We start from the raw sequence: 14,847 nt of genomic DNA on the forward strand, positions 1-14,847 counted from the left end.
TGAGCCCTTACACTGGGTCAACCACTGTGCTACCCTCTTTAATATACTTTCATTTCATTCAATACTCATAACAATTTTATTTGGTAGGGCCCATAATATCCCCTTTAAGAATGAGAACACTGAGACTCTATGGGTTTAAATGACTTAGCTATGGTTGTCTCACACTGTCTCCCATTGAAAACCAGATTCTTCTACTCACAGTTGAGATCTTAGGTAAGTTGTTTCTTTCTTTGGGGTCACTTGCCCCTCTGTGAAGGAAGAGGAGCAAATGAGATCACCGGTCTTTCAGCTTTTTTGATTACACTATCCTTTCAGTAAAAAAAAAAAAAAAAAAAAAAAAAAAAGCATTTACCCACTAACATATATGCATTATAAGATATATATATATATATATATATTTATATATATAGTATATACTATGTATATACACACACAAATACATGCTATCATGAACCCATTCATTAAATAACGAGCTCATTCCTTAAATTTTTTCATTAAAAATACATAAAATATAAATCCTAACATATTTCTCCCTGAACTGAATGAATCAAAACTCCTGTACAACTACTTTGGAAACTATTGGGCTAGATGATCTCCACAAGTTCTGAAAATCTGCAATTCTAGGTTGTTTGTTCAGTTTTGTAAATTACAGAAAGAATGCATTGATAAAAATCTTACTGCCATGGGTTAATTACAGAAGAGCCAGAAAGAACTGGAAAAACTAGGTCAGGAAAGTTCAGTAGTGAGAAATGAATGATGTAATGTGGAGAAAATAGGAACTCCAAGGATAAATAGGATAAATAGGGAACAAGTAAGGATCAAAGCAGGTTATAATTAATAAAAATAATCCTAATAGCGATAGCATAGTATTAGTAATAGCATACTTTCTATGTTCCAGACCCTGCTTAATAATTTTGCATGTGTTTATTTATTCATCACATTCCTATGAGGTAGGAACGAACTATTATTATCTCTCAATGAGAAACAGAGGAGAAAATGTGGAACAAAGCGGTCATGTAACTTACCAAAGTTCACATAGCTAATAAGTGGCTGAACTGAAATTCAAACCTAGTCACTTTGTCTGAAGAATGAGCTACACAAGGAAGCAGAAAGGACAAAATGTCATAAACAAAAGTGTTAAACCCTAGTGGGTATTTGTTCATTGTCTTGGTGGAAGCCACGCCTCCCAACGTCCTTCCTAAAACCATTCCTGGTTTCCCAATCAACATTTGGATAAAGCTCTCTCTCATCCCCAACTCTGGAGGTAGAACAACCCACTAGTTGTATTAGCTCTCTAGGGTTCTCCAGAGAAACAGAACTAGTAGGATAGATAGATAGATAGATAGATGATAGAATAAAAGATAAATAGATTTATTATAAAGAATGGGCTTGGGGCACCTGGGTGGCTCAGTGGGTTAAAGCCTCTGCCTTCAGCCAGGTCGTGATCTCAGGGTCCTGGGATTGAGCCCCGCATTAGGCTCTCTGCTCAGCGGAGACCCTGCTTCCCTTCCTGTCTCTGCCTGCCTCGCTGCCTACTTGTGATCTCTATCTGTCAAATAAGTAAATAAAACCTTAAAAAAAAAAAAAAGAAAGAAAGAATGGGCTTGTGTGATGATGGAGGCTGGGAGGTCAAGGTCTTCCAGTGGGCTGGCAGCTTGGAGACTAAGACGATCTGATGGTGTAGATGAAGACCACGGTCAGTCTGCTGGAGGAGTCCTTCTTTCTCTCAGAGACTGGCCTTTTCTCTTCAGGTCACCAACTGGTTGGATGAGGCCCACTCACATTATGTAAGGCAATCTGCTTATTCAAGGTCCACAAATTTAAATATTGATCCCATCTAAACACACCTTCTATGCTGACACATAAAATTAACCACCACAGCAGGGTGAGTTATTCAGTGTATTTTATCTACCTCATTTCAGAAATGGATGCGTGACCCTATTAATACCAGTTAGGGTCAGGAAAGCTCACCTCTGTGACTTGATACATTTCTGGACACCAGGACTACCTTGCAAACATGAGGGGAGAGGTTGCCTGGAATGCAGCCAATACCAAGCCAGCAAAGCTGAATAATGGAAAGAGGCTCCAAATTCATTTTATAAAACCTCATCTGAGGGGCACCTGGGTGGCTGGGTTAAGCATCTGCCTTCAGCTCAGGTCACGATCCGATCCGAGGGTCTTCGGATCGAGCCCTGCATCAGGCTCCCTACTCAGCAGGGAGCCTGCTACCCCTTCTCCCTCTGCTTGCTGTTCCCCCTGCTTGTGCTCTCTCATGCTCTCTCTCTGTCTCTCTCTGTCAAATAAATAAAAATCTTAAAAAAAAAAAAAAAGAAGAACTTGATCTAAGCCCTTAAAGAAACTAGATGTACCTGTGGACTAACAAATTATGTGAGTTAATAAATCCCTTTTAATTGAATTTGCATGGGATATTCTGCTACTTAGAATGTAAAATCTAACAAATGTATAGAGAGAACTTAGGCAGGTGAGGACCCCAAACTTCTTGACATCAGCCTCAGGTCATAGGCAGCTACCATGCTGTTTCATAAAAGGACCAGGACAGCTGACTATTATATCCAGAATAGCCCTGCCGGTATTTTCATATATTTCTAGGTGCAGAGAAAAGCCTGGATGACCTTTATTGCCAGATGAACTCTTGCCTACTTCAAGGTTTCACCTAAGGCTCACTTAATGACTAATAAATAAAGAGAAAGATGTGGTCACACATGAGTTGGATCAAAGGCAGAAATCTGGAAGGATTTGTGACTAAAATTATCCTAATATACTCTACAAAATAATTCATCTTAAACTCTAGTGGAAAATAATCTTGCAAGAATCCCCTCTACAAACATTTTACTTTTTTTTCCCCTTAAATCCAGGTCAACCTCTATGTATTTCTTTAAAATTTTTTTTTCTATTTTGATTGAGAAATAATTGACCTACATCACTAAGTCTGAAGTATGCTGCATAGTGGTTTGATTTATATATATTGGGAAATAATTAACACAATAGGTTCAGACAACACCCATCTTCTCATTATAGCTATAAGAAAAAGAAAAAGAAAAGAAAAAAGATAAAGAAAGGGAAAAAATTTTCTCCCCATGACAAGAACTCATAGGATTTATACTCTTAACTCTTCCATATATCATACAACAGTGTTAGAAACAGTCATCCTGTTATACACCACGTCCCTAGTACTTTCCTATCTTTTGACCATCTTCCTCCAGTTTCCCCTCCCTCCACCCTCTGCCTCTGGTAACCACAAGTCTGGTCTATTTTTCTATCAGTTTGGTGTCTATTTGTTTATTTGTTTGTTTGTTTGTTTGTTTTTAGATTTCACATATAAGTGAGATCGTACAGTGTTTGTTTTCCAGTGAGTGTTTGCATTTCCTTTGGATATATTCCCAGAAGTGGAATTGCTAGATCATAGGTAGTTTTATTTTTATTTTTTTTAGGATCCTCCATCTTGTTTCCTATAGTGGCTGCACTAATTTGCATTCTCACCAACAGTGCACAAGGGTTCCCTTTGCTCAATATCTATGCCAGTATTTATTACCTCTTGTCTTTTTGAAGATGGCCATTCTAAAAGGTATGAGATGATATCTCATTTGTTTTTCTCTGATGACAAGTGATATTGAGTATCTTTTCAAGTACTTTCTGGCCTTTCATATATCTTCTTTGGAGAAATGCCTATTCAGTTCCTTTGCCCATTTTTAAGTTGGGTTATCTATAATTATTTTTATTATTGAATCATATGAGTTGTTCATATATTTTTTCTTTAATCTCATATCAGATACATATTTTGCAATCTTTTTTCCCATTTCATATGTTGTCTTTTCACTTTGTTGATGGTTTCTTTTGCTAAGCAAAGCTTTCTGGTTTGATGTAATCCCACTTATTTATTTTTTATTCTGTTACTTATGCTTTCAGTGTCACATCCAAAAAAATAATTCCTAGGACCCATGGTGGGGACTTTATTGCCATGTTTTCTCCTAGGAGTTTCATAGTTTCAGGTCTTGCATTAAGTCTTTAAGCCATTTTGAGTTAATATTTGTGAGTAGTATAAGATATGGGTCTAGTTTCTTTTTTGGACATGGAATATTCAAATATCCCAACATCATATATTTGAAAGACTATCCTTTCTCCATGGAGTGTTCTTGGTTTCCTTGTCAAATATTAGCTGGCCAGATTTGCTTAGGTTTATTTCTAGGCTCTTGGTTCTATTTCATTGGTCTATTTATCTGTTCTTATGTCAGTACCACACATTTTGATGACTGTAGCTTTACAGTATAGCTTGAATCAGAAAGTGTGAAGTCTCCTGCTTTGTTCTTTCTCATGATTTCTCTTGGAGCCTTTTGTGGTTCCATATAAATTTTAGGGGTGTTTTCCTCTACTTCTGTAAAAAATGCCTTTGGAATCTTGATAGGGATTACATTGAATCTATAGATGTCTTTTGGTAGTATTGACATTTTAACAATATTAATTTTTCCAGTCCATGAACATAGGATGCCTCTTCATTTATTTGTATCTTCTTCAGTTACTTTCAGCAATGTCTTATACTTTTCAGCATAGAGATTTTTTTCACCTTAGTTAAATTTATTCCTAAGTATTTTATTCTTTTTTAATGTTATTATAAGTAGTACTGATTTTTTTATTTATTTCTCAGAAAATTTGTCATTAGTGTAGAGAAATACTTCTGATTTTTACATGTTAAGATATTAATTTTGAATACTGAAACTTTATTGAATTCATTAAGTAGATCTAATGGTTTTTTGGTTGAGTCTTTAGGATTTTCTCTATATAAAATCATGTAATCTGCAAAGAGAAACAACTTTACTTCTTTTCCAATTCTGTTAACTTTTGTTTCTTTTTCTTGCCTGACTGCTTTAAGACTTCTGGTACTATGTTGAGTAAGAGTGGTGTGACACCTTCATATTGTTCCTGATCTTAAAGAAAAGCTTAGTCATTTGTTGTCTTACACTATTGCTTTGTAGACTTGTGTGCATGAAAGAAAAATAGAAAGACATATATCACTTCAATAATTTTTAGAAGACCAAGACAGAATGTACTCTGGGATTTTCGCAATGGGTTGGGCAAGAAAGAGAAAGCAGAATAGGGGAAAAATCTAAATGTGTTGCTCAGCTTGGGGGTGTAAGTTTAGAGGTAGGCAGATGGAAGCTAGAGTGCTTTCAACTTCAAAGTCAGGCCAAACGTGGAATAGACAGAAAAGATGTAACTTCAGGTTCAAACAAATCTTCAGTGTCTGTCAAAAAAGGAGTAATGTAACAGTGAGCATCTGGTCAGATAACAGGCCTGGCACTAAAGACAAGCCCTGGAAAAATCAGAAAATAACCATTAAATAACAGGTATTTTTGGCAGGGAAACCTCTAAGGTCTGGAATGAAAGCAGGACTCTAGACGCTGAAGACTATCTAAGGGTAAAGACTCAAGAATTCAAATGAGATGTATGTCACAATCCAGAATTGAGTCAGAGAGATGTCATGCTCTAAAATAATTGCAGTCAGGAACTTGGGCAGTCTGACATAACAGCAAGAGCCTTAGATTTAGAAAATGAAGGTTCTAGTTACCAACGGAGTTATCCTGACAGATATAATAACCTCTCTGTGCCTCAGTTTATTCTCTGGTACAGTAAGAGGATTGGACTAGATGAGCCCCAAGATTGAAACAAATGAGAGTCATGAATGAGAGTGACTTAGGGATTTCTTAACCAAGGAAATGCACATTTATCCTAATCACTAGGTGTTTAGCACAATCTGAGAAACCTGTACCCTGGTATAAATTATTTTAAATTGTAAGGTTCTGGGTAAGATTTCATTTAAAAGCAGAATTATACTTAAAAAAATAGTTTGAAAACCTCTTGAACTGATGCTACTAGAGTTAGTTTTCATTATATGAATACAAGAACCAAGATTATTTCTCCTTCCTGCAAATAACTCCAGACGATAACTGTTTTGGATTTTACTGATATCATTTGAGAGTATTATGTGGGGGGAAAAAAAAAAGCTTGATGTACCTTTGGCAAAGGAAGTAAGTCAAATATTTGAATTTCTGATCAAATTTATATATTATTGTATTTTACATTAAAAAAGGAATACATATTATGGCGACATTTTTCAAAAATAGAATAAGTAAAAGGAAGAAAATGAAAATCATACAGATACCTTTAGGCCAGAAAAAACAATTATCACAATTTTGTTTATTTCCTTCTAGTCCTTGTGTGTGTGTGCATGTGTGTGTATGTGTGTTTGCACAGGTGTGCACATGCACATTGTTTCTTAGTGAACTTGGGGCCCTATGTTTATATACCACATATTTAAAGGTGAGTTAAAATAGACTATTGGGAGTGTTAAAATATTATGAAAGTAATCACGTTATAAGATAATGTAAACATACCATAAAGGAAGTAAATAAAATCTCCTAAAGTTCAGTAGAGAAGGAAATCACTTTTAATTTGGTAAGAGCCTCAGAATTATGGGAAAATAGAAGCTAGGTTACACTGCTTAAATTTTAGATAAACTGAGGTGAAAAGATGATATTGTCAGATACGACAACAGAGGAGAAGTCCAGCAAGGGAAGCAGGTGGAACATCCATCAATGAACCAACTCCAGAGCAAGCAATACATATAGACTCTCCCCCTAGTTTTCTGTTTTTTCTGTCTGTCCTGGAATTCCACATACAGTTGAGATATCAATATTTGTATACTGGCCCCATAAGCTATTAAAATATTTTGGAATTCCTAAGCCATTACTGACATTGATTCTGAAGGATGGAAGTTTCACAGTGTCGACAGAGTGTCCTGTCCCTGTTGATGTCTAGCAATCTGCTTTCAGATCTCATGGGAGCAGGAGGCAATTCTCTTTATCACAATAGGGGATTTAAACCCTATCCCTATCTTTCTTATCCCCTGTGAGTGAGAGCTGAGATGGTAGAACATCATTGTCTGCAGCTCATCACTGCTTAAAGATCATACTGAGAAGAAAAACCTTGCCACAGAGGTCATTGGTAGACTGCCATATATACGGACCGCACTATGAGCAGGTCCCCAGGTAAAGAGAGACTTTGCGGTAAAGTTTCTAAAGCAAGATGCCACATAGGTTTTGCAGGACAAAACTAGAATAGAATGTGCAGAAGAAAAAAATTATTCTGGATCAACTTATTGCCAGTTTTTGAGTTATTGAATCCAATTATTGCCATTTTCTTCCCAGGGGGAGCCAGAACTATGGTCAGAGCCTGCTGTATGTTCATGGTATGTTTGTAGTTTAACCAAGACGTGGCTGTGCTCAAGGGGGCTCTCCATTCTCAATCTGTTTGTTGGAGTCCAGCTCGGCACCTCTCAGGAGTTCCAGAAAGAAAATCAACTGCTTAGGACTTTAGAGAGAAGGGATACTTTCCTGAAGAGTATATGGGAAGCGAAAGAGGAGGAAGGTTGCATTACATACTGTGAAATCCTGATGAAAATCCTTAGGAGCCACATCTGTTCTTCCTCTGAAGTTCTTCTTCTTCACCCGCCATCTGATCTTTCTCAATCCTTTGCCCTATGGCTCCTGCTGACCTACTACTGGCTCTGGTTTGTCAAGTTTCTGCTCTAATAACACTCTCCACTTTTTATCTCTCTTCTCTCTTACACAGAGTTATTTAAACTCTCTTTCTTCAGTTGCCAACTCCTTTTGAGGGTGTCAAGAAATTGTAAACTAAAAATTTTCCCTACTACAAGTTTCATAATTTTACATATGCATATTAGATTTATTGTTTGTTTTCAAAGGTCTGCTTAACAGTTTCCAACAAATCCTTTATACTTTTTTCAAAGAGAGAAGATTAAGGGCTATGTAAGTACTCCTTTGGGTACTATTATAGCTGGGTGCGGGTCCAACTCACCTCAGTATTACATCAAGATGTTCACCCCAGGAGTTGATCAAATGAGGTAGGAAGACCCAGTCCATTTCCCCAAATTTTACTTTTACCGTCATCTGGTACATCCTGCAGTGGGATAGGAAAGGTAGACAGTTGAGATCATTGTATCTTTAATCCTATCTTGAATTTCTAGTAGAGGAATGGCTTATCAGAACTGTGCTCCAGAATGTCCAGACATGCAGCCCTGGATAGGATATACTGGTGGGGAGAAAGGCTAAAATTGGAGAATCTCCTTAAAAAATTGTAGTAATGTCTCTGTGGTCACTTGAAAGGGACACTCTGAAGGCAACCTGAGATCAGTTTCCTAGTTCTACTACAGCCTGGGTGAAGTAGTTACTTTGTTTTGGACAATTTGTTATTTCTTATTTGGTTTTCCACCTAGTAAGGGAGTACTTTGTAGAGTAGATCCAAGTAGGCTGACCCATAGAAAGACAGAACTCTCTCTTTTTACTTGATAAGTAAGAATTCTGATTTATAAAGCAGCAATAATAAATCTGTCAGTATGAATTTCATTTTGGAGAGCCTGAACACTGGCCTGGGTCAATAAAAAAATAAGTATTTAAAGACTAAGAGGCAGGGCACCTGGGTGGCTCAGCGGGTTAAAGCCTCTGCTTTCAGCTCAGGTCATGATCCCAGGGTCCTGGGATCGAGCCCCGCATCGGGCTCTCTGCTCAGCATGCAGCCTTCTTCCCCCACCACCTCCGCCTGCCTCTCTGCCTACTTGTGATCTCTGTCTGTCAAATAAATAAATAAAATCTTAAAAAAAGAAAAAAAAAAAGACTAAGAGGCATCTTTGCCATGCTTCTCCTCCTTCCCTTTATTTTTCATGGCCATTGGACATTTCAAGGTCATGTAATCTCTGTTCTTAAGTTTTTAAATCTATGCAAAGAAGGTGATTGCTGTCCTAAAGTGTTGTTTTAAGAATCAAACTATCAGCGGAAGAAAAGACCCTTGGAAAAAAAGTGTTGTAAGAATGTAAAGGGCAAAAGGTCAACTTTTAAACAGAAATTGTTTGGGCTGTGTTCCTGATGGACCATGCCTGGTTGTGCTGAAAGGGTAAAATACATTTAATTTATAGAAACGTATGTCCCTGACTATTAATGTTTGCTGTAACATGCTCCATTCCTGAGCTTTTTAAAATGTGAAGAAACATTTGTATTAGATTGACATTATTTCTAGGATAAAAATTTTAATTGGTACAAATTGGTTAACCCCGTACAAATTTTCTGGAGTGTCTAGAAAGATTTCCAGCTATGATGAGCCAAATCAGATGTTCTCAGTGTGGGGTAAGCTGCCTAACCGACTATATATGGTCCTTCTTAGCATTTAATAACCTCCATGCCTGAGCCTCCAATTTCCAGCCTTCATGCCATACCTCAGCCTTGCTGAAAAATTTGTATTGTTGGGATGCATGGGTGGCTCAGTCAGTTAAGCATCAGTCTTCGGCTCAGGTCATGATGCCAGGGTCCTGCGATAGAGTCCTATCTCGGGCTCCCTGCTCAGTGGGGAGCCTGGTGCTGCCTCTGCCTACTGTTCCTCCTGCTTGTACTCTCTCTCTCTGACAAATAAATAAATAAAATCTTTTTAAAAAATGTTGTATTGTTGCTATCACTGATATATCTCTTCTAGAAAGAAATAGATTTTCTTTCCAGGACTGTCAAATCAAGAGTGTTCACAAGAACACAAAGATTCACTCTATTATTGCACATCATAGAACTCATGCCTGTAGCTTGAAAATAGAAGTCTTTGGTGGAGGCATTTGCTTGTTTGACAGTTTTGTTCTAAATTTTGAAACTACTGGTACTGGAAAGTGCCTGTCTGACAATGGTGTACTAGAGCTTAGTCATGCAAAATAATTATTGTTCACAGTTCCTTAGCTGAAGTCAATAGCTCTGTGCAAAACACCACATAATGCAGAGATCTAAAGTTACTAAATCAAAACTGAGAAAAAGAAGAATTTTAAACAGGTTTGGCAGAAAAAAAGTAGGTTCTACAAGATTTGCCAAGTGATTTCTCTCAGCACAGCTCTCATATTTCTAAAAGAGGCTCCATAATAGAAGTGATGGCAACTTCTCTTGGTGCGTTTTGGTAATTGTTGCCAGTAAGCTTATATGACGTGAAAGAAACAGGAGCAATTGTGGGGATATTAGCAAATGGTGCATAGTGCTTATTTTCTGAACTTGAAGTAATATTTTCAGGTTTGCTTTGGTGAATTCAGTGTTTTAAAGCCTCCAATATATCATCAATACTGAAGGGACTGATTCAATGAATCTGAATTATATAACTAAGTTGGAGTGTCAGGATGCCTTCCCTGGGACTATAGCAGGGTCCATGAGTGAGTGGTGGTATCTGCTGGAAAGGTTAACATTAATCCTACAAATGGAGAATTATGGCTCCATCTTGCCTGAAACATTTGCCAGAGAATCTTGGCAAGATTAGGTGTTGCTCTTTGACTGCTTCAGTGAAAGAGATGATGTCCTTCTTAACACTTGGCAGACAATTGTCCTTAAGAATATCCCTCTTCTGGGAAAAGCAAGTGATATCTACTGTTTCTGTGGAAGAGGAAGAAACAGAAATAAACTAGGATTTCACAGGCTTCTCTGAAATATATTTACATTTTCCTTCAGTACTTTCCACCCAATAAGATGGAATTGATAGGGGTGAACATGTAATTATTTTAGGCTTAGCTCATTGTCACCTTCCGTAGATTTCATAAAATGTTTTAAAATTCATTTGTTATTGAGGTACGATTTGTATGTAGTAGGGTGCACAGATTTTAAGTGTGCAGTTCACTGAGTATTGATAAACGTGTACTCTCATGTAACTGATATCCTGGACATTTCTCACTCCAGAAAGTTTTCTTATGCTTCTTTTCAGCCCATTGAGACGCCATCCCACCACAACCACCCACTTTCCTCATTTCTCTGATCATAGATCAGTTTCACTTGTCTTTGAACTTCCTATAAATGAAATGTGCCTTGTTTCTTTTACTGGACATAGTATCAAAATTCAACGATGTTACTATGTGTCAGTACTTTCTTACTATTTTTTGAGACCTAATTAGTATTTCTGTATGAATGTTATCACAATTTGTTTTCTCTTCTGCTGATGGACATTTAGGTTTTCCCAGGTTTTGGCAATTACAAATGAAGCTGCAAAAAAAAAAAAAAATTCTTAAACAATTCTCTTTGTGTCTATTATGTCCTCAGTTTTCTTGAGTGATACCTCGGGGTAGAATTGTTGGATGATAGCCTAGATCTAGGTTTATTTTTATAAGACACTACAAGCCAGTTTTCCTAGTGTGGGTGTTCCATTTTATACTCTCACAGTCAATGTATAAAAATCCCACTTGCTTCACACCCTCATCAATATTTGATTTTGTCTTGTCTTTTTAATTCTTGCCACTCTAATGTTTGGAAGAAGTATCTCATTGTGGTTTTGATTTGCATACCTCTGAATACTAATGACATTGAGCCCCTTTGCATCTGCTCCTTAGTCACAAAACTTCTTTTGTGAAGTGTCTATTCAAATCTTTTGTATATGTTTCTATTTTTAATTGTATATTTTTGTCTCTTAATTATTGTTATAGGTATTCTTTATATATTTTGCATACAAGTTCTTTGTCAGATAAATGTATTGAGAATACTTTCTTCCAGTCTGTGCTTGCCTATTCATATTCTTAATGATACTTTTTATTAGAAAATTTCAGTTTTGCTGAAGTCCACTATCTTCATATTTTTTTCTCTTATAGATAATGCTTTTTGTGCCTTGTCTAAAATGTCTTTGCCTATCCCTAAGTTATTTTCCTGTTTTCTTCCAGAAGTTTTAGTGTTAGTCTTTAGGTCTATGATCCATGTTAGATTAATTTTTACATATGGTGTGAACTAGAGTTGAAGTACATTTTTTTTTTTCCATATGGCTATCCAGTTGTTCCAACTTCATTTGTTGAAAACTTTCCCTTATCCTTTTGAATTGCTTTGTCACCTTGTTGGGAATCAATTGACCAATTAAGTGTAATTTTATTTCTGGACTCTATTCTGTTCTTTTGATCTACTTGTCTATCCTATAGCTTTGTCATATTATGCTGGCTAGTTTCATGAGTCTTATTATATTTTCGTCCTATTACTCTCATTGTGGCTTCTTTTACCTCTTGTAGGTATTAGGCTCAGAGTTTATTTTAGAAGTTGGTAAAGCTTCCAAATTGCTTTGGATCTCAGAGTGCATATACATAAAATAGGAAAAATAAGAACTCTGTTATAGGATTGTTGGGAGAGATAAGCAATCTAGTATCCTTTTAAAAAGCATATTAGATATATATTTTTAAGATTTTATTTATTTTTTTGAGAGAATGAGAGAGAGAGCACAAGCAGAGGGAGGGGCAGAGGGAGAGAGAGAAACAGACTCCCCGCTGAGCAGGAAGCCTGATTTGGGGCTCGATCCCAGGATCCTGGGATCATGACCTGAGCCAAAGGCAAGCGCTTAACTGCTTAACTAACTGAGCCACCCAGGCGCCCTAAAAAGCTCATTATAATTCTAAAATAAATTTTGTATATTTAGGGGCACCTGGTGGCTCAGTCAATTAAGTGTCTGCCTTTGGCTCAGGTCATGATCCCAGGGTCCTAGGATGGAGCCCCACATCGGACTCCCTGCTCAATGGGGAATCTCCTTCTCCTTCTCCCACTCCCCTTGCTTGTATTTGCTTGTTCTGTGAAATAAATAAATAAAACGTTTAAAAAAATTGTATGTTTAGAAGGTTGCTTTTTTTTTATTTCACTTTTTGGTTCCCTTAATCTTAAAAGTTCTCATGCTTGTTTACACAAATCTTCAAGAAGGATATGCACCCCTAGTTTCAGGTTACAGGGGCACTTTTTCTGTGGATTTAGAAAAAAAAACAAAGATCTAAGATAATTACAAGAAATGATGGGCACCTGATCCCCTCCCACTTGCAGAAAGCCTTGTGGTAATGGAAATCCTTTCTGATATTTCTCCTTTGTGGGTTTTTTAAAAGGCAAGAACTGCTAGGCTGCAAATGCTTTATTCTTCTAGACCTTTCTGATCTGATCCCCCTTTTCTTTGTTGTGCCAACCACTCTGCTGAATGACGTTTGCTCTCCCACCCCATATCACTGACCTTTTAAACTGTTTTAATATTTGCTAGGGAATTACTTGGCCTAAAGCTTGAGTCGAGTTTTCCTGAAAGATTTTATTATAGACTTAAAATGATGGTGAGGAGAAGGGTTCAAAGTCTGAATCCCTCCCTTTACCCAAAGTAAAACAAGCTGGATAAAAAGTCTTTCTCTTCTGTATTCATCTAAGAGCTTATAACAAAGATGAATAGAAAGTATAAATTCTTTACTGCCCTAGTTCCTACCCCAACTATCATTCTCATCTCTCAGTTGAAATATCTTCTTCCTCAAGTTTGGTGGCCTCCATATTTTTTTGGAGGGGGGTGTGTGTGCTTCATGTTTACTAGATTATAAACTCTTTGAGCAAAATTATTTGATGTTATTTATCTTAGTTTCAGATTTTAGCATCAAGCCAAGTGCCTTGTATTCACTTCATAAATTTCTTTTGAATTAAATTTGTTACTGTCGAGTGCGAATGTTGTACTACAGACATTGTCATATATATAACAGGCAATAATTGTTCATGATTTATTGATAGCAGGAATTCAGGATTTATTCATTGATTAGTTAAGTTTGAATACATCTTAGAGCATCAGATGAGTCAGGTGTTCCATTCTTTTCAAAAACATCTTAGAACTGCTCAACTGGAAATCTGTAGATCAAATTATTTAATAATAGCTCTCTGTACCTTTTTCTGTAATGTTATGGTTTGGGCTGTATCACCTCATAATAAATTAAAATTACTAAACTCCTGTAGTGAGAATTCAGAATAGACTCATCTCAAAGTCTGTCCTATTCCAGTTAGTGTTATCGCCAGGTTTCAGAGTACTTTACTGTAATAAGTAAATTAATACAATTTTCAGAAGATACAGACCTGAAAATGAAGCACTACTATCTTCTGATGCTAGATTTCTCAGTACTCTACCGATAGGCTTATACAGGCATTGTTCTCAGGTTTGTGATTAATTTCTGCTTCCTAGGGCAAACTGGTTAAGTCCTACTTCCTTTTTTGGTAGAACACGGACTTGTCTATCAAATCTTAGACAGCTAGTCCCGCCCCTTAAAACCTGAAGGAGGTAAAATTGGGACCAAAAAAAAGAAAGAAAAGAAGGAAGTGTACTACACAGCAGGTGGTAAATGTGTGAGAAGTATTACCAGGAGAGAAGTAACATAGATTGAAAACATAAATCCTTAAATAGTTTTCGATAAAACCATGGATGCTAGATCCATACATATTTTTGTGGGTATGAGGAACCTTAGAAATATCCCTAATCTAGATATTGAAGTTAGACTAACAATGCCTTCCTAAAACACTGCCCTCAATGTCCCTGTAAAAACCATATAAAGCCGATTGTGTAATGAACTGATCCAGTATAATCTCCTCCAATTCCATTTTGGACTTTGAACATGAGGAGACAGAGTGAGGAAGCAAGTTGCTTGGGATTACAGGTTTGGAAGACCATAGGTGATCTTGACTAAACGTTACATTGTGTCCGTGCCTGCCTTTGCCACGCCCCAGGGGCAGAGTGAAGTTCAACGGAAGGTAATCTTATGAATGACTTTTTAAAATTTAATTTTATTTTTTCAGTTATTTTCAGTTATTTTTATTTTATGAATAACTTCTAATCACATTTCCTCCTAGAGATTTAAATATTCTATAAAGCTTCTAAAGCTTTCAAAATTCAACATTAAAACCTTAAAAAAAAAAAATGATTTCCAGCTGAGTAAAAGTTAACCGCCTTTTCCTTGCTTTCCCACTCGCGTGCTTGAAAAGTCCGAGGAAACAGAGGTCA

The sequence above is a fragment of the Enhydra lutris genome, unplaced genomic scaffold (genome assembly GCF_002288905.1).
Source record: "Enhydra lutris kenyoni isolate GAN:26980312 unplaced genomic scaffold, ASM228890v2 scaffoldscaffold7, whole genome shotgun sequence".
NCBI lineage: Eukaryota > Metazoa > Chordata > Mammalia > Carnivora > Mustelidae > Enhydra > Enhydra lutris.